The sequence below is a fragment of the Chiloscyllium punctatum genome, chromosome 8 (assembly GCF_047496795.1).
Source record: "Chiloscyllium punctatum isolate Juve2018m chromosome 8, sChiPun1.3, whole genome shotgun sequence".
Lineage (NCBI taxonomy): Eukaryota > Metazoa > Chordata > Chondrichthyes > Orectolobiformes > Hemiscylliidae > Chiloscyllium > Chiloscyllium punctatum.
The window spans coordinates 95,877,064-95,900,747 of record NC_092746.1 but is presented as its reverse complement, the minus strand read 5'-3'; positions in this window follow the sequence as shown (position 1 = coordinate 95,900,747).

Sequence of the window (23,684 nt, the reverse complement as noted above, 5' to 3'; positions counted from 1 at the left end):
TGTGTGCGCGATGCGGATTGAGAGAGTGTGTGTGCACGATGCGGATTGTGAGAGTGTGTGTGCGCGATGCGGATTGAGAGAGTGTGTGTGCGCGATGCGGATTGAGAGAGTGTGTGAGCACGATGCAGATTGAGAGAGTGTGGGTGCGCGATGCAGATTGAGAGATTGTGTGATACGGATTGAGAGAGTGTATGCGCGATGCATACTGAGAAAGCGTGTGTGCGATGAGGATTGAGAGAGTGTGCGCACGATGGAGACTGAGAGAGTGTGTGTGCGATGCGGATTGTGAGTGTGCGTGTGTGCGAAGCGGATTGAGAGAGTGTGTGCGCGATGCAGATTGAGAGAGTGTGTCTGTGCGATGCGGATTGAGAGAGTGTATGTGCGATGCCGATTGAGAGAGTGTGTGTGCGCGATCCGGATTGAGAGTGTGTGTGTGTATTGCGGATTGAGAGAGTATGTGTGTGCAATGCGGATTGAGAGATTGTGTGCGCGATGCGGATTGAGAGAGAGTGTGTGTGTGTGTGCGATGCGGATTCAGAGAGAGTGTGAGCGCGATCCGGACTGAGAGATAGTGTGTGTACGATGCGGATTGAGAGAGTGTGTGTGCGATGCCGATTGAGAGTGTATGTGCGTGATCCGGATTGAGAAAGAGTGTGTGTGTACACGATGCAGATTGAGAGAGTGTGTGTGCATGATCCAGACTGAGAGAGAGTGTGTGTGCGATGAGGATTGAGAAAGCGTGTGTACGATGAGGATTGAGAGATTGTGTGTGCGATGCGGATTGAGAGAGTGTGTGTGCGCGATGCGGATTGAGAGAGTGTGTGTGCGCGATGCGGATTGAGAGAGAGTGTGTGCGCGATGCGGATTGAGAGAGTGTGTGTGCGCGATGCGGATTGAGACAGCGTGTGTGCAATGGAGACAGAGTGTGTGCACGATGCCGATTGATAGAGTGTGAGTGTGCGATCCGGATTGAGAGAGTGTGAGTGTGCGATGCAGATTGAGAGAGTGTGAGTGCGCGATGCAGATTGAGAGAGTGTGTGTGTGCGATGCAGATTGAGAGAGTGCACGTGTGTGATGCAGATTGAGAGAGTGTGTGTGCACGATGCAGATTGAGAGAGTGCACGTGTGTGATGCAGATTGAGAGAATGTGTGTGCGATGCGGATTGAGAGAGAGAGTGTGTGTGCGATGCGGATTGAGAGAGTGTGTGTGTGCGACGCGGATTGAGAGATTGTGTGTGCGTGATGCAGAATGAGAGAGTGTGTGCGAGATGCAGATTGAGAGAGTGTGTGCGCGATGCCGATTGAGAGAGTGTGTGCGAGATGCCGATTGAGAGAGTGTGCGTGCGAGATGCCGATTGAGAGAGTGTGTGTGTGCGATGCGGATTGAGAGAGTGTGTGTGTGCGATGCGGATTGAGAGAGTGTGTGTGCGATGCAGATTGAGAGAAAATGTGTGTGCGCGATCCAGATTGAGAGAGAGCTTGTGCACGATGCAGATTGAGAGCGTGTGTGTGTGAAGCGGATTGAGAGAGTGTGTGCGCGATGCGGATTGAGAGAGTGTGTGCGCGATGCGGATTGAGAGAGTGTGTGTGCGATGCAGATTGAGAGAGTGTGTGTGCGATGCAGATTGGGAGAAAATGTGTGTGCGCGATCCGGATTGAGAGAGAGCGTGTGCGCGATGCAGATTGAGAGAGAGCGTGTGCGCGATGTAGATTGAGAGAGTGTGTGTGTCTGATGCGGATTGAGAGAGTGTGTGCGCGATGCGGATTGAGAGAGTGTGTCTGTCTGATGCGGATTGAGAGAGTGTGTGCGCGATGCAGATTGAGAGAGAGTGTGTGTGCGTGATCTGGATTGAGAGAGAGCGTGTGCGCGATGTAGATTGAGAGAAAGCGTGTGCGCGATGCAGATTGAGTGTGGCTGTGCGATATGGATTGAGAGAGAGTGTGTGTGCGCGATGTGGATTGAGAGAGTGTGTGTGTGATGCAGATTGAGAGATTGTGTCTGTGCAATGAGGATTGAGCGCATGTGTGTGCACGATGCGGATTGAGAGATTGTGTGTGAGCGATCCGGATTGAGAGAGAGCGTGTGCGCGATGCAGATTGAGAGAGAGCGTGTGCGCGATGTAGATTGAGAGAGTGTGTGTGTCTGATGCGGATTGAGAGAGTGTGTGCGCAATGCGGATTGAGAGAGAGTGTGTGTGTGATCTGGATTGAGAGAGAGCGTGTGCGCGATGCAGATTGAGTGTGGCTGTGCGATATGGATTGAGAGAGAGTGTGTGTGTGCGATGTGGATTGAGAGAGTGTGTGTGTGTGTGAGATGCAGATTGAGAGATTGTGTCTGTGCAATGAGGATTGAGCGCATTTGTGTGCACGATGCGGATTGAGAGATTGTGTGTGTGCCATGCAGATTGAGAGATTGCGTGTGTGTGTGTGATGCGGATTGAGAGAGTGTGTGTGCGTGATGCAGATTGAAAGAGAGTGTGTGTGTGATGCGGATTGAGAGAGAGTGTGTGTGCGCGATGCAGATTGAGAGAGAGTGTGTGTGTGATGCGGATTGAGAGAGAGTGTGTGTGCGCGATGCAGATTGAGAGAGTTTGTGTGCGTGATGCAGATTGAGAGAGTGTGTGTGTGTGAAGCGGATTGAGAGAGTGTGTGTGCGATGCAGATTGAGAGAAAATGTGTGTGCGCGATCCAGATTGAGAGAGAGCTTGTGCACGATGCAGATTGAGAGCGTGTGTGTGTGAAGCGGATTGAGAGAGTGTGTGCGCGATGCGGATTGAGAGAGTGTGTGCGCGATGCGGATTGAGAGATTGCGTGTGTGTGTGTGATGCGGATTGAGAGAGTGTGTGTGCGTGATGCAGATTGAAAGAGAGTGTGTGTGTGATGCGGATTGAGAGAGAGTGTGTGTGCGCGATGCAGATTGAGAGAGAGTGTGTGTGTGATGCGGATTGAGAGAGAGTGTGTGTGCGCGATGCAGATTGAGAGAGAGTGTGTGCGCGATGCAGATTGAGAGAGAGTGTGTGCGATGCGGATTGAGAGATTTTGTGTGCGCGATACGGAACGAGAGAGTGTGTGTGTGATGCAGATTGAGAGTGTGAGAGAGCGCGATGCGGATTGAGAGAGTATGTGTGTGCAATGCAGATTGAGAGAGAGTGTGTGTGCGAGATGCAGATTGAGAGAGTGTGTGTGCGATGCGGATTGTGAGAGAGTGTGTGCGATGCGGATTGAGAGAGAGTGTGTGTATGCAATGCAGATTGAGAGAGTGTGTGTGTGTGAAGCGGATTGAGAGAGTGGTGTGCGCGATGCCGATTGAGAGACTGTGTGTGCGATGCGGATTGAGAGAGAGTGTCTGCACGATGCGGATTGAGAGAGTGTTTGCGCGATGCGGATTGAGAGATTGTGTGTGCGTGATGCGGATTGAGAGAGTGTGTATGCGCGATGCAGATTGAGAGAGAGTATGTGTGCGATGCAGCTTGAGAGAGTGTGTGCACGATGCGGATTGAGAGATTGCGTATGTGCATGATGCGGATTGAGAGAGAGGGTGTGTGCCATGCGGATTGAGAGAGAGAGTGTGAGTGCGCGATCTGGATTGAGAGAGAGTATGTGTGCGATGCAGCTTGAGAGAGTGTGTGCACGATGCGGATTGAGAGATTGCGTATGTGCATGATGCGGATTGAGAGAGAGTGTATGCGCGATGCGGATTGAGAGAGAGAGTGTGTGTGTGATGCGGATTGAGAGAGAGTGTATGCGCGATGCGGATTGAGAGAGAGAGTGTGTGTGTGATGCGGATTGAGAGAGAGAGTGTGTGCGCAATGCATATTGAGCGAGTGAGTGTGTGCGTGATGCGGATTGAGAGAGAGTGTATGCGCGATGCGGATTGAGAGAGAGAGTGTGTGTGTGATGCGGATTGAGAGAGAGAGTGTGTGCGCAATGCAGATTGAGAGAGTGAGTGTGTGTGTGATGCGGACTGAGAGAGTGTGTGTGAGATGCAGATTGAGAGAGTGTGTGTGCGCGATGCAGATTGAGAGAAAATGTGTGTGCGCGATCCAGATTGAGAGAGAGCCTGTGCGCGATGCGGATTGAGAGAGTGTGTGTGTGATGCGGATTGAGAGAGTGTGCGTGTATGATGCAGATTGAGAGAGTGTGTGCGCGATGCGGATTGAGAGAGTGTGTGTGCGATGCGGATTGAGAGAGTGTGTGTGTGCGATGCGGATTGAGAGAGTGTGTGTGCGATGCGGATTGAGAGAAAATGTGTGAGCGTGATCCAGATTGAGAGAGAGCCTGTGCGCGATGCGGATTGAGAGAGTGTGTGTGCGATGCGGATTGAGAGAGTGTGTGTGTGCGATGCGGATTGAGAGAGTGTGTGTGCGATGCGGATTGAGAGAAAATGTGTGTGCGCGATCCAGATTGAGAGAGAGCCTGTGCGCGATGCGGATTGAGAGAGTGTGTGTGCGATGCGGATTGAGAGAGTGTGTGTGTTCGATGCAGATTGAGAGAGTGTGAGTGCGCGATGCGGATTGAGAGAGTGTGTGTGCGCGATGCGGATTGAGAGAGAGTGTGTGTGTGATGCGGATTGAGAGAGAGTGTGTGTGCGCGATGCAGATTGAGAGAGTGTGTGTGCGCGATGCGGAACGAGAGAGAGTGTGTGTGCGCAATGCAGATTGAGAGAGTGTACGTGTGTGATGTGGATTGAGATAGAGTGTGTGTGCGTGATGCAGATTGAGAGAGTGTGTGTGTGTGTGAAGCGGATTGAGAGAGTGTGTGCGCGATGCAGATTGAGAGAGAGTGTGTGTGCGATGCAGATTGAGAGAGAGTGTGCGCGATGCGGATTGAGAGAGAGTGTGTGTGCGATGCGGATTGAGAGAGAGTGTGTGCGATGCGGATTGAGAGATTGTGTGTGCGCGATGCGGAACGAGAGAGTGTGTGTGTGATGTGGATTGAGAGTGTGTGAGTGCGCGATGCGGATTGAAAGAGTATGTGTGTGCAATGCAGATTGAGAAAGAGTGTGTGTGCGAGATGCAGATTGAGAGAGTGTGTGTGCGATGCGGATTGTGAGAGAGTGTGTGTGTGCGATGCGGATTGAGAGAGAGTGTGTGTGCGCAATGCAGATTGAGAGAGTGTGTCTGTGTGAAGCGGATTGACAGAGTGTGTGCGTGATGCAGATTGAGAGAGTGCGCGATGTGGATTAAGAGATTGTGTGTGCGCGATGCCGATTGAGAGACTGTGTGTGTGATGCGGATTGAGACTGTGTGTGTGCGCAATGCGGATTGAGAGAGTGGGTGTGCGTGATGCCGATTGAGATACTGTGTGTGCGATGCGGATTGAGAGAGAGTGTCTGCACGATGCGGATTGAGAGAGTGTTTGCGCGATGCGGATTGAGAGAGTGTTTGCACGATGTGGATTGAGAGATTGTGTGTGCGTGATGCGGATTGAGCGAGTGTGTGTGCGCAATGCAGATTGAGAGAGTGTGTGTGCGCAATGCAGTTTGAGAGTGAGTGTGTGTGTGATGCGGATTGAAAGAATGAGTGTGTGCGCGATGCGGATTGAGAGAGTGAGTGTGTGTGTGATGCGGATTGAGAGAGTGAGTGTGTGTGTGATGCAGATTGAGAGAGTGTGTGTGTGCGATGCAGATTGAGAGAGTGAGTGTGTGTGTGATGCGGATTGAGAGAGTGAGTGTGTGTGTGATGCGGATTGAGAGAGTGAGTGTGTGTGTGATGCAGATTGAGAGAGTGAGTGTGTGTGCGATGCAGATTGAGAGAGTGAGTGTGTGTGTGATGCAGATTGAGAGAGTGAGTGTGTGTGTGATGCGGATTGAGAGAGTGAGTGTGTGTGTGATGCAGATTGAGAGAGTGAGTGTGTGTGCGATGCAGATTGAGAGAGTGAGTGTGTGTGTGATGCGGATTGAGAGAGTGAGTGTGTGTGTGATGCAGATTGAGAGAGTGTGTGTGCGCGATGCGGATTGAGAGAGTGAGTGTTTGTGTGATGCGGATTGAGAGAGTGTGTGTGCGATGGAGATTGAGAGATTGTGTGTATGCGTGATGCGGGATTGAGAGAATGTGTGTGCGCGATGCGGATTGAGCGAGTGTGTGTGCGCAATGCAGATTGAGAGAGTGTGTGTGCGCAATGCAGTTTGAGAGTGAGTGTGTGTGTGTGATGCGGATTGAGAGAATGAGTGTGTGTGCGATGCAGATTGAGAGAGTGAGTGTGTGTGTGATGCGGATTGAGAGAGTGAGTGTGTGTGTGATGCAGATTGAGAGAGTGTGTGTGCGCGATGCGGATTGAGAGAGTGAGTGTTTGTGTGATGCGGATTGAGAGAGTGTGTGTGCGATGGAGATTGAGAGATTGTGCGTATGCGTGATGCGGGATTGAGAGAATGTGTGTGCGCGATGCGGATTGAGCGAGTGTGTGTGCGCAATGCAGATTGAGAGAGTGTGTGTGTGTGTGATGCGGATTGAGAGAGTGTGTGTGCGATGCAGATTGAGAGAGTGTGTGTGCGCGATGCAGATTGAGAGAGTGTGTGTGCGCAATGCAGATTGAGAGAGTGTGTGTGCGATGCGGATTGAGAGAGAGCCTGTGCGCGATGCAGATTGAGAGCGTGTGTGTGTGAAGCGGATTGAGAGAGTGTGTGCGCGATCCAGATTGAGAGAGAGCCTGTGCGCGATGCAGATTGAGAGCGTGTGTGTGTGAAGCGGATTGAGAGAGTGTGTGCGCGATGCGGATTGAGAGAGTGTGTGTGCGATTCGGATTGAGAGAGAGTGTGTGTGCGTGATGCAGATTGAGAGAGTGTGTGTGTGAAGCGGATTGAGAGAGTGTGTGCGCGATGCGGATTGAGAGAGTGTGTGTGCGATTCGGATTGAGAGAGAGTGTGTGTGCGTGATGCAGATTGAGAGAGTGTGTGTGTGTGAAGCGGATTGAGAGAGTGTGTGCGCGATGCGGATTGAGAGAGTGTGTGTGCGATTCGGATTGAGAGAGAGTGTGTGTGCGTGATGCAGATTGAGAGAGTGTGTGTGTGTGAAGCGGATTGAGAGAGTGTGTGCGCGTGAAGCGGATTGAGAGAGTGTGTGCGCGATGCAGATTGAGAGAGAGTGTGTGCGATGCGGATTGAGAGAGATTGTGTGTGCGATGCAGATTGAGAGAATCTGTGTGCGATGCAGATTGAGAGAAAATGTGTGTGCGTGATCCGGATTGAGGGAGAGCGTGTGCGCGATGTAGATTGAGAGAGTGTGTGTGTCTGATGCGGATTGAGAGAGTGTGTGCGCGATGCAGATTGAGAGAGAGTGTGTGTGCGCGATGCAGATTGAGAGAGTGTGTCTGTGTGAAGCGGATTGACAGAGTGTGTGCGCGATGCAGATTGAGAGAGTGTTTGCGCGATGTGGATTAAGAGATTGTGTGTGCGCGATGCCGATTGAGAGACTGTGTGTGTGATGCAGATTGAGAGTGTGTGTGTGCGCAATGCAGATTGAGAGAGTGGGTGTTCGCGATGCCGATTGAGAGACTGTGTGTGCGATGCGGATTGAGAGAGAGTGTCTGCACGATGCGGATTGAGAGAGTGTTTGCGCGATGCGGATTGAGAGAGTGTTTGCACGATGTGGATTGAGAGATTGTGTGTGCGTGATCCGGATTGAGAGAGTGTTTGCACGATGCGGATTGAGAGAGTGTTAGCGCGATGCGGATTGAGAGAGTGTTTGCACGATGTGGATTGAGAGATTGTGTGTGCGTGATCCGGATTGAGAGAGTGTTTGCACGATGTGGATTGAGAGATTGTGTGTGCGTGATCCGGATTGAGAGAGTGTGTGCACGATGCGGTTTGAGAGATTGTGTGATACGGATTGAGAGAGTGTATGCGCGATGCGGATTCAGAAAGCGTGTGCGCGATGGAGACTGAGAGTGTGTATGTGTGATGCGGATTGTGTGTGTGTGTATGCGATGCGGAATGAGAGAGTGTGTGCATGATGCCGATTGAGAGAGTGTGAGTGCGCGATGCCGATTGAGAGAGTGTGAGTGCGTGATCCAGATTGAGAGAGAGTGTGTGTGTGCGACGCGGATTGCGAGCGTGTGTGTGCGTGATGCGGAATGAGAGAGTGTGTGTGCGCGATGCCGATTGAGAGAGTGTGTGTGCAATGCGGCTTGAGAGAGTGTGTGCGCGATGCGGATTGAGAGAGAGTGTGTGTGCCATGCGGATTGAGAGATTGCGTGTGTGCGTGATGCAGATTGAGAGAGAGTGTATGCGCGATGCAGATTGAGAGAGAGAGTGTGTGTGTGCGATGCGGATTGAGAGAGAGAGTGTGTGTTTGATACAGATTGAGAGATTGTGTGTATGCGTGATGCGGGATTGAGAGAATGTGTGTGTGCGATGCGGATTGAGCGAGTGTGTGTGCGCAATGCAGATTGAGAGAGTGTGTGTGCGCAATGCAGATTGAGAGTGAGTGTGTGTGTGATGCGGATTGAGAGAATGAGTGTGTGTGCGCGATGCGGATTGAGAGAGTGAGTGTGTGTGTAATGCGGATTGAGAGAGTGAGTGTGTGCGATGCAGATTGAGAGAGTGAGTGTGTGTGTGATGCGGATTGAGAGAGTGTGTGTGCGCGATGCGGATTGAGAGGGTGAGTGTGTGTGTGATGCGGATTGAGAGGGTGTGTGTGTGCGATGCAGATTGAGAGAGTGAGTGTGTGTGTGATGCGGATTGAGAGAGTGTGTGTGCGCGATGCGGATTGAGAGAGTGAGTGTGTGTGTGATGCGGATTGAGAGAGTGTGTGTGCGATGCAGATTGAGAGATTGTGCGTATGCGTGATCTGGGATTGAGAGAATGTGTGTGCGCGATGCGGATTGAGAGAGTGTGTGTGCGCAATGCAAATTGAGAGAGTGTGTGTGCGCAATGCAGATTGAGAGAGTGTGTGTGCGATGCGGATTGAGAGAAAATGTGTGTGCGCGATCCAGATTGAGAGAGAGCCTGTGCGCGATGCAGATTGAGAGCGTGTGTGTGAAGCGGATTGAGAGAGTGTGTGTGCGATTCGGATTGAGAGAGAGTGTGTGTGCGTGATGCAGATTGAGAGAGTGTGTGCGCGATGCGGATTGAGAGAGTGTGTGTGCGATGCGGATTGAGAGAGTGTGTGTGTGCGATGCGGATTGAGAGAGTGTGTGTGCGATGCGGATTGAGAGAAAATGTGTGAGCGTGATCCAGATTGAGAGAGAGCCTGTGCGCGATGCGGATTGAGAGAGTGTGTGTGCGATGCGGATTGAGAGAGTGTGTGTGTGCGATGCGGATTGAGAGAGTGTGTGTGCGATGCGGATTGAGAGAAAATGTGTGTGCGCGATCCAGATTGAGAGAGAGCCTGTGCGCGATGCGGATTGAGAGAGTGTGTGTGCGATGCGGATTGAGAGAGTGTGTGTGTTCGATGCAGATTGAGAGAGTGTGAGTGCGCGATGCGGATTGAGAGAGTGTGTGTGCGCGATGCGGATTGAGAGAGAGTGTGTGTGTGATGCGGATTGAGAGAGAGTGTGTGTGCGCGATGCAGATTGAGAGAGTGTGTGTGCGCGATGCGGAACGAGAGAGAGTGTGTGTGCGCAATGCAGATTGAGAGAGTGTACGTGTGTGATGTGGATTGAGATAGAGTGTGTGTGCGTGATGCAGATTGAGAGAGTGTGTGTGTGTGTGAAGCGGATTGAGAGAGTGTGTGCGCGATGCAGATTGAGAGAGAGTGTGTGTGCGATGCAGATTGAGAGAGAGTGTGCGCGATGCGGATTGAGAGAGAGTGTGTGTGCGATGCGGATTGAGAGAGAGTGTGTGCGATGCGGATTGAGAGATTGTGTGTGCGCGATGCGGAACGAGAGAGTGTGTGTGTGATGTGGATTGAGAGTGTGTGAGTGCGCGATGCGGATTGAAAGAGTATGTGTGTGCAATGCAGATTGAGAAAGAGTGTGTGTGCGAGATGCAGATTGAGAGAGTGTGTGTGCGATGCGGATTGTGAGAGAGTGTGTGTGTGCGATGCGGATTGAGAGAGAGTGTGTGTGCGCAATGCAGATTGAGAGAGTGTGTCTGTGTGAAGCGGATTGACAGAGTGTGTGCGTGATGCAGATTGAGAGAGTGCGCGATGTGGATTAAGAGATTGTGTGTGCGCGATGCCGATTGAGAGACTGTGTGTGTGATGCGGATTGAGACTGTGTGTGTGCGCAATGCGGATTGAGAGAGTGGGTGTGCGTGATGCCGATTGAGATACTGTGTGTGCGATGCGGATTGAGAGAGAGTGTCTGCACGATGCGGATTGAGAGAGTGTTTGCGCGATGCGGATTGAGAGAGTGTTTGCACGATGTGGATTGAGAGATTGTGTGTGCGTGATCCGGATTGAGAGAGTGTTTGCACGATGCGGATTGAGAGAGTGTTAGCGCGATGCGGATTGAGAGAGTGTTTGCACGATGTGGATTGAGAGATTGTGTGTGCGTGATCCGGATTGAGAGAGTGTGTGCACGATGCGGTTTGAGAGATTGTGTGATCCGGATTGAGAGAGTGTATGCGCAATGCGGATTCAGAAAGCGTGTGCGCGATGGAGACTGAGAGTGTGTATGTGTGATGCGGATTGTGTGTGTGTGTATGCGATGCGGAATGAGAGAGTGTGTGCATGATGCCGATTGAGAGAGTGTGAGTGCGCGATGCCGATTGAGAGAGTGTGAGTGCGTGATCCAGATTGAGAGAGTGTGTGTGTGCGACGCGGATTGCGAGCGTGTGTGTGCGCGATGCGGAATGAGAGAGTGTGTGTGCGCGATGCCGATTGAGAGAGTGTGTGTGCAATGCGGCTTGAGAGAGTGTGTGCGCGATGCGGATTGAGAGATTGCGTGTGTGCATGATGCGGATTGAGAGAGAGTGTGTGTGCCATGCGGATTGAGAGAATGTGTGTGTGCGTGATGCAGATTGAGAGAGAGTGTATGCGCAATGCAGATTGAGAGAGAGAGTGTGTGTGTGCGATGCGGATTGAGAGAGAGAGTGTGTGTTTGATACAGATTGAGAGATTGTGTGTATGCGTGATGCGGGATTGAGAGAATGTGTGTGCGCGATGCGGATTGAGCGAGTGTGTGTGCGCAATGCAGATTGAGAGAGTGTGTGTGCGCAATGCAGTTTGAGAGTGAGTGTGTGTGTGATGCGGATTGAGAGAATGAGTGTGTGTGTGATGCGGATTGAGAGCGTGTGTGTGCGCGATGCGGATTGAGAGAGTGAGTGTGTGTGTGATGCAGATTGAGAGAGTGTGTGTGTGCGATGCAGATTGAGAGAGTGAGTGTGTGCGATGTGGATTGAGATCGAGTGTGTGTGTTTGATACAGATTGAGAGATTGTGTGTAAGCGTGATGCGGGATTGAGAGAATGTGTGTGCGCAATGCAGATTGAGAGAGTGTGTGTGCGCGATGCGGATTGAGAGAGTGTGTGTGCGCAATGCAGATTGAGAGTGAGTGTGTGTGTGATGCGGATTGAAAGAATGAGTGTGTGCGCGATGCGGATTGAGAGAGTGAGTGTGTGTGTGATGCGGATTGAGAGAGTGAGTGTGTGTGTGATGCAGATTGAGAGAGTGTGTGTGTGCGATGCAGATTGAGAGAGTGAGTGTGTGTGTGATGCGGATTGAGAGAGTGAGTGTGTGTGTGATGCGGATTGAGAGAGTGAGTGTGTGTGCGATGCAGATTGAGAGAGTGAGTGTGTGTGTGATGCGGATTGAGAGAGTGAGTGTGTGTGTGATGCAGATTGAGAGAGTGTGTGTGCGCGATGCGGATTGAGAGAGTGAGTGTTTGTGTGATGCGGATTGAGAGAGTGTGTGTGCGATGGAGATTGAGAGATTGTGTGTATGCGTGATGCGGGATTGAGAGAATGTGTGTGCGCGATGCGGATTGAGCGAGTGTGTGTGCGCAATGCAGATTGAGAGAGTGTGTGTGCGCAATGCAGTTTGAGAGTGAGTGTGTGTGTGATGCGGATTGAGAGAATGAGTGTGTGTGTGATGCGGATTGAGAGCGTGTGTGTGCGCGATGCGGATTGAGAGAGTGAGTGTGTGTGTGATGCAGATTGAGAGAGTGTGTGTGTGCGATGCAGATTGAGAGAGTGAGTGTGTGCGATGTGGATTGAGATCGAGTGTGTGTGTTTGATACAGATTGAGAGATTGTGTGTATGCGTGATGCGGGATTGAGAGAATGTGTGTGCGCAATGCAGATTGAGAGAGTGTGTGTGCGCGATGCGGATTGAGAGAGTGTGTGTGCGCAATGCAGATTGAGAGTGAGTGTGTGTGTGATGCGGATTGAAAGAATGAGTGTGTGCGCGATGCAGATTGAGAGAGTGAGTGTGTGTGTGATGCGGATTGAGAGAGTGAGTGTGTGTGTGATGCAGATTGAGAGAGTGTGTGTGTGCGATGCAGATTGAGAGAGTGAGTGTGTGTGTGATGCGGATTGAGAGAGTGAGTGTGTGTGTGATGCAGATTGAGAGAGTGAGTGTGTGTGCGATGCAGATTGAGAGAGTGAGTGTGTGTGTGATGCGGATTGAGAGAGTGAGTGTGTGTGTGATGCAGATTGAGAGAGTGTGTGTGCGCGATGCGGATTGAGAGAGTGAGTGTTTGTGTGATGCGGATTGAGAGAGTGTGTGTGCGATGGAGATTGAGAGATTGTGCGTATGCGTGATGCGGGATTGAGAGAATGTGTGTGCGCGATGCAGATTGAGCGAGTGTGTGTGCGCAATGCAGATTGAGAGAGTGTGTGTGTGTGCGATGCGGATTGAGAGAGTGTGTGTGCGCGATGCAGATTGAGAGAGTGTGTGTGCGCAATGCAGATTGAGAGAGTGTGTGTGCGATGCGGATTGAGAGAAAATGTGTGTGCGCGATCCAGATTGAGAGAGAGCCTGTGCGCGATGCAGATTGAGAGCGTGTGTGTGTGAAGCGGATTGAGAGAGTGTGTGCGCGATGCGGATTGAGAGAGTGTGTGTGCGATTCGGATTGAGAGAGAGTGTGTGTGCGTGATGCAGATTGAGAGAGTGTGTGTGTGTGAAGCGGATTGAGAGAGTGTGTGCGCGATGCGGATTGAGAGAGTGTGTGTGCGATTCGGATTGAGAGAGAGTGTGTGTGCGTGATGCAGATTGAGAGAGTGTGTGTGTGTGAAGCGGATTGAGAGAGTGAGTGTTTGTGTGATGCGGATTGAGAGAGTGTGTGTGCGATGGAGATTGAGAGATTGTGCGTATGCGTGATGCGGGATTGAGAGAATGTGTGTGCGCGATGCGGATTGAGCGAGTGTGTGTGCGCAATGCAGATTGAGAGAGTGTGTGTGTGTGTGATGCGGATTGAGAGAGTGTGTGTGCGATGCAGATTGAGAGAGTGTGTGTGCGCGATGCAGATTGAGAGAGTGTGTGTGCGCAATGCAGATTGAGAGAGTGTGTGTGCGATGCGGATTGAGAGAAAATGTGTGTGCGCGATCCAGATTGAGAGAGAGCCTGTGCGCGATGCAGATTGAGAGCGTGTGTGTGTGAAGCGGATTGAGAGAGTGTGTGCGCGATGCGGATTGAGAGAGTGTGTGTGCGATTCGGATTGAGAGAGAGTGTGTGTGCGTGATGCAGATTGAGAGAGTGTGTGTGTGTGAAGCGGATTGAGAGAGTGTGTGCGCGATGCGGATTGAGAGAGTGTGTGTGCGATTCGGATTGAGAGAGAGTGTGTGTGCGTGATGCAGATTGAGAGAGTGTGTGTGTGTGAAGCGGATTGAGAGAGTGTGTGCGCGATGCGGATTGAGAGAGTGTGTGTGCGATTCGGATTGAGAGAGAGTGTGTGTGCGTGATGCAGATTGAGAGAGTGTGTGTGTGTGAAGCGGATTGAGAGAGTGTGTGCGCGTGAAGCGGATTGAGAGAGTGTGTGCGCGATGCAGATTGAGAGAGAGTGTGTGCGATGCGGATTGAGAGAGATTGTGTGTGCGATGCAGATTGAGAGAATCTGTGTGCGATGCAGATTGAGAGAAAATGTGTGTGCGTGATCCGGATTGAGGGAGAGCGTGTGCGCGATGTAGATTGAGAGAGTGTGTGTGTCTGATGCGGATTGAGAGAGTGTGTGCGCGATGCAGATTGAGAGAGAGTGTGTGTGCGCGATGCAGATTGAGAGAGTGTGTCTGTGTGAAGCGGATTGACAGAGTGTGTGCGCGATGCAGACTGAGAGAGTGTTTGCGCGATGTGGATTAAGAGATTGTGTGTGCGCGATGCCGATTGAGAGACTGTGTGTGTGATGCGGATTGAGAGTGTGTGTGTGCGCAATGCAGATTGAGAGAGTGGGTGTTCGCGATGCCGATTGAGAGACTGTGTGTGCGATGCGGATTGAGAGAGAGTGTCTGCACGATGCGGATTGAGAGAGTGTTTGCGCGATGCGGATTGAGAGAGTGTTTGCACAATGTGGATTGAGAGATTGTGTGTGCGTGATCCGGATTGAGAGAGTGTTTGCACGATGCGGATTGAGAGAGTGTTAGCGCGATGCGGATTGAGAGAGTGTTTGCACGATGTGGATTGAGAGATTGTGTGTGCGTGATCCGGATTGAGAGAGTGTTTGCACGATGTGGATTGAGAGATTGTGTGTGCGTGATCCGGATTGAGAGAGTGTGTGCACGATGCGGTTTGAGAGATTGTGTGATACGGATTGAGAGAGTGTATGCGCGATGCGGATTCAGAAAGCGTGTGCGCGATGGAGACTGAGAGTGTGTATGTGTGATGCGGATTGTGTGTGTGTGTATGCGATGCGGAATGAGAGAGTGTGTGCATGATGCCGATTGAGAGAGTGTGAGTGCGCGATGCCGATTGAGAGAGTGTGAGTGCGTGATCCAGATTGAGAGAGAGTGTGTGTGTGCGACGCGGATTGCGAGCGTGTGTGTGCGTGATGCGGAATGAGAGAGTGTGTGTGCGCGATGCCGATTGAGAGAGTGTGTGTGCAATGCGGCTTGAGAGAGTGTGTGCGCGATGCGGATTGAGAGAGAGTGTGTGTGCCATGCGGATTGAGAGATTGCGTGTGTGCGTGATGCAGATTGAGAGAGAGTGTATGCGCGATGCAGATTGAGAGAGAGAGTGTGTGTGTGCGATGCGGATTGAGAGAGAGAGTGTGTGTTTGATACAGATTGAGAGATTGTGTGTATGCGTGATGCGGGATTGAGAGAATGTGTGTGTGCGATGCGGATTGAGCGAGTGTGTGTGCGCAATGCAGATTGAGAGAGTGTGTGTGCGCAATGCAGATTGAGAGTGAGTGTGTGTGTGATGCGGATTGAGAGAATGAGTGTGTGTGCGCGATGCGGATTGAGAGAGTGAGTGTGTGTGTAATGCGGATTGAGAGAGTGAGTGTGTGCGATGCAGATTGAGAGAGTGAGTGTGTGTGTGATGCGGATTGAGAGAGTGTGTGTGCGCGATGCGGATTGAGAGGGTGAGTGTGTGTGTGATGCGGATTGAGAGGGTGTGTGTGTGCGATGCAGATTGAGAGAGTGAGTGTGTGTGTGATGCGGATTGAGAGAGTGTGTGTGCGCGATGCGGATTGAGAGAGTGAGTGTGTGTGTGATGCGGATTGAGAGAGTGTGTGTGCGATGCAGATTGAGAGATTGTGCGTATGCGTGATCTGGGATTGAGAGAATGTGTGTGCGCGATGCGGATTGAGAGAGTGTGTGTGCGCAATGCAAATTGAGAGAGTGTGTGTGCGCAATGCAGATTGAGAGAGTGTGTGTGCGATGCGGATTGAGAGAAAATGTGTGTGCGCGATCCAGATTGAGAGAGAGCCTGTGCGCGATGCAGATTGAGAGCGTGTGTGTGAAGCGGATTGAGAGAGTGTGTGTGCGATTCGGATTGAGAGAGAGTGTGTGTGCGTGATGCAGATTGAGAGAGTGTGTGTGTGTGAAGCGGATTGAGAGAGTGTGTGCGTGATGCAGATTGAGAGAGAGTGTGCGAGATGCGGATTGAGAGATATTGTGTGTGCGATGCAGATTGAGAGAATCTGTGTGCGATGCAGATTGAGAGAAAATGTGTGTGCGTGATCCGGATTGAGAGAGAGCGTGTGCGCGATGTAGATTGAGAGAGAGCGTGTGCGCGATGTAGATTGAGAGAGTGTGTGTGTCTGATGCGGATTGAGAGAGTGTGTGCGCGATGCGGATTGAGAGAGTGTGTCTGTCTGATGCGGATTGAGAGAGTGTGTGCGCGATGCAGATTGAGTGTGGCTGTGCGATATGGATTGAGAGAGAGTGTGTGTGCGCGATGTGGATTGAGAGAGTGTGTGTGTGTGATGCAGATTGAGAGATTGTGTCTGTGCAATGAGGATTGAGCGCATGTGTGTGCACGATGCGGATTGAGAGATTGTGTGTGAGCGATGAGGATTGAGAGAGAGTGTGTGTGCGATCCGACTGAGAGTGAGAGTGTGCGCGATGCGGATTGAGAGAGAGTGTGTGTGCCATGCAGATTGAGAGATTGCGTGTGTGTGTGCGATGTGGGTTGAGAGAGTGTGTGTGCGCGATGCGGATTGAGAGAGAGTGTGTGTGCGCGATTCAGATTGAGAGAGTGTGTGTGCGCGATGCGGATTGAGCGAGCGTGTGTGCGCGATGCGGATTGAGCGAGTGTGTGTGCGCGATGCGGATTGAGAGAGAGAGTGTGTGTGATGCGGATTGGGAGAGAGTGTGTGTGCGCGATGCAGATTGAGAGTGTGTGGGCGTGATGTAGATTGAGCGAGTGTGTGTGCGCGATGCGGATTGAGCAAGTGTGTGTGCGCGATGCGGATTGAGAGAGAGTGTGTGTGTGATGCGGATTGAGAGAGTGTGTGTGCGCGATTCAGATTGAGAGAGTGTGTGTGCGCGATGCGGATTGAGCGAGTGTGTGTGCGCGATGCAGATTCAGAGAGTGTGTGTGCGCGATGCGGATTGAGCGAGTGTGTGTGCGCATTGCAGATTGAGAGAGAGTGTGTGTGCACGATGCGGATTGAGCGAGTGTGTGTGCGCGATGCAGACTGAGAGAGAGTGTGTGTGATGCGGATTGAGAGAGTGTGTGTGCGCGATGCAGATTGAGAGAGTGTGTGTGCGCGATGCGGAACGAGAGAGAGTGTGTGTGCGCAATGCAGATTGAGAGAGTGTGTGTGTGCGATGCAGATTGAGAGAGTGTGTGCGCGATGCGGATTGAGAGAGTGTGTGTGTGATGTGGATTGAGAGATTGTGTGTGCGTGATGCGGAACGAGAGAGTGTGTGTGTGATGCGGATTGAGAGTGTGTGTGCAATGCAGATTGAGAGAGAGTGTGTGTGCGAGATACAGATTGAGAGAGTGTGTGTGCGATGCAGATTGAGAGTGTGTGTACGATGCGGATTGAGAGAAAATGTGTGTGCGCAATCCAGATTGAGAGAGTGTGTGTGCGCGATGCGGAACGAGAGAGAGTGTGTGTGCGCAATGCAGATTGAGAGAGTGTGCGTGCGCGATGCAGATTGAGAGAGAGTGTGTGTGATGTGGATTGAGAGAGAGTGTGTGTGCGCGATGCAGATTGAGAGAGTGTGTGTGCGCGATGCGGAACGAGAGAGAGTGTGTGTGCGCAATGCAGATTGAGAGAGTGTGTGTGTGCGATGCAGATTGAGAGAGTGTGTGCGCGATGCGGATTGAGAGAGAGTGTGTGTGCGTGATGCAGATTGAGAGAGTGTGTGTGTGCGATGCAGATTGAGAGAGAGTGTGTGTGCACGATGCGGATTGAGCGAGTGTGTGTGCGCGATGCAGATTGAGAGAGAGTGTGTGTGATGTGGATTGAGAGAGAGTGTGTGTGCGCGATGCAGATTGAGAGAGTGTGTGTGCGCGATGCGGAACGAGAGAGAGTGTGTGTGCGCAATGCAGATTGAGAGAGTGTGTGTGTGCGATGCAGATTGAGAGAGTGTGTGCGCGATGCGGATTGAGAGAGAGTGTGTGTGCGTGATGCAGATTGAGAGAGTGTGTGTGTGTGAAGCGGATTGAGAGTGTGTGTGCGCGATGCAGATTGAGAGAGTGTGTGTGTGATATGGATTGAGAGATTGTGTGTGCGTGATGCGGAACGAGAGATTGTGTGTGTGATGCGGATTGAGAGTGTGTGATTGCGGGATGCGGATTGAGAGAGTATGTGTGTGCAATGCAGATTGAGAGAGAGTGTGTGCGCAATGCAGATTGAGAGAGAGTGTGTGTGCGCAATGCAGATTGAGAGAGAGTGTGTGCGATGCGGATTGAGAGAGAGTGTGTGTGCGATGCAGATTGAGAGAGTGTGTGCGCGATGCGGATTGAGAGAGAGTGTGTGCGATGCGGATTGAGAGAGTGTGTGTGCGCGATGCGGAACGAGAGAGTGTGTGAGTGCGCGATGCGGATTGAGAGAGTATGTGTGTGCAATGCAGATTGAGAGAGAGTGTGTGTGCGAGATACAGATTGAGAGAGTGTGTGTGCGATGCAGATTGAGAGATTGTGTGTATGCGTGAGGCGGATTGAGAGAGTGTGTGTGTGATGCAGATTGAGAGAAAATGTGTGTGCGCGATCCGGATTGAGAGAGAGCGTGTGCGCGATGCAGGTTGAGAGAGTGTGTGTGTGTGTGATGCAGATTGAGAGAGTGTGTGCGCGCGATGCGGATTGAGAGAGTGTGTGTGTGCGATGCGGATTGAGAGATTGTGTCTGTGCGATGTGGATTGAGAGACTGTGTGTGCGATGCGGATTGAGAAAGTGTGTGTGCGCGCTGCGGATTGAGAGAGAGTGTGTGCGATGCGGATTGAGTGTGTGTGCGATGCGGATTGAGAGAGTGTGTGTGCGATGCGGATTGAGAGAGTGTGTGTGCGATGCGGATTGAGAGAGTGTGTGCGATGTGAATTGAGAGAGAGCGTGTGCGCGATGCAGATTGAGTGTGTGTGCGCAATGCAGATTGAGTGTGTGTGTGCGATGCGGATTGAGAGAGAGCCTGTGCGCGATGCGGATTGAGAGAGTGTGTGTGCGATGCGGATTGAGAGAGTGTGTGTGCGATACGGATTGAGATTGTGTCTGTGCGATGCGGATTGAGAGAGAGTGTGTGCGATGCGGATTGAGAGAGTGTGTGTGTGTGTGATGCAGATTGAGAGATTGTGTCTGTGCGATGCGGATTGAGCGCATGTGTGTTCGCGATGCAGATTGAGAGATTGTGTGTGAGCGATGAGGATTGAGAGAGAGTGTGTGTGCGATCCGGACTGAGAGAGAGTGTGTGTGTGATGCGGATTGAGAGAGAGTGTGTGTGCGATCCGGACTGAGAGAGAGTGTGTGTGTGATGTGGATTGAGAGATTGTGTGTGCGCAATGCAGATTGAGAGTGTGTGTACGATGCGGATTGAGAGAAAATGTGTGTGCGCGATCCAGATTGAGAGAGAGCCTGTCCACGAGGCAGATTGAGAGAGTGTGTGTGCGCGATGCGGATTGAGCGAGTGTGTGTGCGCGATGCAGATTGAGAGAGCGTGTGTGTGTGATGCGGATTGAGAGAGAGTGTGTGCGCGCGATGCAGATTGAGAGAGTGTGCGTGCGCGATGCAGATTGAGAGAGAGTGTGTGTGCACGATGCGGATTGAGCGAGTGTGTGTGCGCGATGCAGATTGAGAGAGAGTGTGTGTGATGCGGATTGAGAGAGAGTGTGTGTGCGCGATGCGGAACGAGAGAGAGTGTGTGTGCGCAATGCAGATTGAGAGAGTGTGTGTGTGCGATGCAGATTGAGAGAGTGTGTGCGCGATGCGGATTGAGAGAGAGTGTGTGTGTGATGCGGATTGAGAGAGTGTGTGTGCGATGCAGATTGAGAGAGTGTGTGTGCGTGATGCAGATTGAGAGAGTGTGTGTGTGTGAAGCGGATTGAGAGAGTGTGTGCGCGATGCAGATTGAGAGAGTATGCATGTGATGTGGATTGAGAGATTGTGTGTGCGTGATGCGGAACGAGAGAGTGTGTGTGTGATGCGGATTGAGAGTGTGTGAGTGCGGGATGCGGATTGAGAGAGTATGTGTGTGCGATGCGGATTGAGAGAGAGTGTGTGCGATGCGGATTGAGAGATTGTGTGTGCGCGATGCGGAACGAGAGAGTGTGTGAGTGCGCGATGCGGATTGAGAGAGTATGTGTGTGCAATGCAGATTGAGAGAGAGTGTGTGTACGAGATACAGATTGAGAGAGTGTGTGTGCGATGCAGATTGAGAGATTGTGTGTATGCGTGAGGCGGATTGAGAGAGTGTGTGTGTGATGCAGATTGAGAGAAAATGTGTGTGCGCGATCCGGATTGAGAGAGAGCGTGTGCACGATGCAGGTTGAGAGAGTGTGTGTGTGTGTGATGCAGATTGAGAGAGTGTGTGTGCGCGATGCGGATTGAGAGAGTGTGTGTGTGCGATGCGGATTGAGAGATTGTGTCTGTGCGATGTGGATTGAGAGAGTGTGTGTGCGATGCGGATTTAGAAAGTGTGTGTGCGCGCTGCGGATTGAGAAAAAGTGTGTGCGATGCGGATTGTGAGAGAGCGTGTGCGCGATGCAGATTGAGTGTGTGTGCGCAATGCAGATTGAGTGTGTGTGTGCGATGCGGATTGAGAGAGAGCCTGTGCGCGATGCAGATTGAGAGAGTGTGTGTGCGATGCGGATTGAGAGAGTGTGTGTGCGATGCGGATTGAGATTGTGTCTGTGCGATGCGGATTGAGAGAGAGTGTGTGCGATGCGGATTGAGAGAGTGTGTGTGTGTGTGATGCAGATTGAGAGATTGTGTCTGTGCGATGCGGATTGAGCGCATGTGTGTTCGCGATGCAGATTGAGAGATTGTGTGTGAGCGATGAGGATTGAGAGAGAGTGTGTGTGCGATCCGGACTGAGAGAGAGTGTGTGTGTGATGCGGATTGAGAGAGAGTGTGTGTGCGATCCGGACTGAGAGAGAGTGTGTGTGTGATGTGGATTGAGAGATTGTGTGTGCGCAATGCAGATTGAGAGTGTGTGTACGATGCGGATTGAGAGAAAATGTGTGTGCGCGATCCAGATTGAGAGAGAGCCTGTCCACGAGGCAGATTGAGAGAGTGTGTGTGCGCGATGCGGATTGAGCGAGTGTGTGTGCGCGATGCAGATTGAGAGAGCGTGTGTGTGTGATGCGGATTGAGAGAGAGTGTGTGTGCGCGATGCAGATTGAGAGAGTGTGCGTGCGCGATGCAGATTGAGAGAGAGTGTGTGTGCACGATGCGGATTGAGCGAGTGTGTGTGCGCGATGCAGATTGAGAGAGAGTGTGTGTGATGCGGATTGAGAGAGAGTGTGTGTGCGCGATGCAGATTGAGAGAGTGTGTGTGCGCGATGCGGAACGAGAGAGAGAGTGTGTGCGCAATGCAGATTGAGAGAGTGTGTGTGTGCGATGCAGATTGAGAGAGTGTGTGCGCGATGCGGATTGAGAGAGTGTGTGCGCGATGCAGATTGAGAGTGTGTGAGTGCGGGATGCGGATTGAGAGATTATGTGTGTGCAATGCAGATTGAGAGAGAGTGTGTGCGATGTGGATTGAGAGAGAGTGTGTGTGCGATGCAGATTGAGAGAGTGTGTGCGCGATGCGGATTGAGAGAGAGTGTGTGCGATGCGGATTGAGAGATTGTGTGTGCGCGATGCGGAATGAGAGAGTGTGTGAGTGCGCGATGCGGATTGAGAGAGTATGTGTGTGCAATGCAGATTGAGAGAGTGTGTGTGTGCGTGATCTGGATTGAGAGTGAGCGTGTGTGCGATGCAGGTTGAGAGAGTGTGTGTGTGTGTAATGCAGATTGAGAGAGTGTGTGTGCGCGATGCGGATTGAGACAGTGTGTGTGTGCGATGTGGATTGAGAGAGTGTGTGTGCGATGCGGATTGAGAAAGTGTGTGTGCGATGCGGATTGAGTGTGTGTGTGTGTGTGTGTGCGCGTGCGCGCGCGTGATGTGGCTTGAGAAAGTGAGTGAGTGTGATGCGGATTGAGAGAGTGTGTGAGTGCGCGATGCGGATTGAGAGAGTATGTGTGTGCAATGCAGATTGAGAGAGTGTGTGTGTACGAGATACAGATTGAGAGAGTGTGTGTGCGCGATGCAGATTGAGAGAAAATGTGTGTGCGCGATCCGGATTGAGAGCGAGCGTGTGCGCGATGCAGGTTGAGAGAGTGTGTGTGTGTGTGATGCAGATTGAGAGAGTGTGTGTGCGCGATGCGGATTGAGAGAGTGTGTGTGTGCGATGTGGATTGAGAGAGAGTGCGCGTGATGCGAATTGAGAGAGAGTGTGTGTGTGATGCAGATTGAGAGAGAGTGTGTGCTCGATGTGGATTGAGAGATTGTGTGTGAACGATGAGGATTGAGAGAGAGTGTGTGTGCGTGATGCTGATTGAGAGAGTGTGTGTGCGTGATCCGGATTGAGTGTGTGTGTGTGTGTGTGTGTGCGCGTGCGCGCGCGTGATGTGGCTTGAGAAAGTGAGTGAGTGTGATGCGGATTGAGAGAGAGTGTGTGTGTGCAATGCGGATTGAGAGAGTGTGTGTGCACGATGCAGATTGAGAGCAAGTGTGTGTGCGATGTGGATTGAGAGAGTGTGTGTGCGCTATGCGGATTGAGAGAGTGTGTGTGTGTGCGATGCGGATTGAGAGAGAGTGTATGTGCGTGATGCGGTTTAAGAGAGTGTGTGTGTGCGATGCGGATTGAGAGATTGTGTGTGCGCGATGCGGATTGAGAGCGAGTGTGTGTGTGTTCCGGATTGAGAGAGTGTGTGTGTGTGTGATCCGGATTGAGAGAGAGTGTATGTGTGATCCGGATTGAGTGAGTGTGTGTGTGTGTGTGTGATCCGGATTGAGAGAGTGTGTGTGTGATCCGGATTGAGTGAGTGTGTGTGTGATCTGGATTGAGAGAGTGTGTGTGTGTGTGATCCGGATTGAGTGAGTGTGTGTGTGATCTGGATTGAGAGAGTGTGTGTGTGATCGGGATTGAGAGAGAGTGTGTGTGTGATCCGGATTGAGAGAGTGTGTGTGTGTTTGTGTGTGTGATCCGGATTGAGAGTGTGTGTGTGATCCGGATTGAGAGAGTGTGTGTGTGATCCAGATTGAGAGAGTGTGTGTGTGTGTGAGATCCGGATTGAGAGTGGGTGTGTGTGATCCGGATTGAGAGAGTGTGTGTGTGTGTGATCCGGATTGAGAGAGAGTGTGTGTGTGATCCGGATTGAGTGAGTGTGTGTGTGTGTGTGATCTGGATTGAGAGTGTGTGTGTGTGATCCGGATTGAGAGAGAGTGTGTGTGTGATCCGGATTGAGAGAGTGTGTGTGTGTGTGTGTGATCCGGATTGAGAGTGTGTGTGTGATCCGGATTGAGAGAGTGTGTGTGTGATCCAGATTGGGAGAGTGTGTGTGTGTGTGAGATCCGGATTGAGAGTGTGTGTGTGTGATCCGGATTGAGGTAGTGTGTGTGTGTGTGATCCGGATTGAGAGAGTGTGTGTGTGATCCGGATTGAGAGAGTGTGTGTGTGTGTGGTCCGGATTGAGAGTGTGTGTGTGTGATCCAGATTGAGAGAGTGTGTGTGTGTGTGATCTGGATTGAGAGTGTTTGTGTGTGATCCGGATTGAGAGAGTGTGTGTGTGTGTGATCCGGATTGAGAGTGTGTGTGTTTGTGTGTGATCTGGATTGAGAGTGTGTGTGTGTGTGTGTGTGTGTGTGATCCGGATTGAGAGAGTGTGTCTGTGATCCGGATTGAGAGAGTGTGTGTGTGATCCGGATTGAGAGAGTGTGTGTGTGTG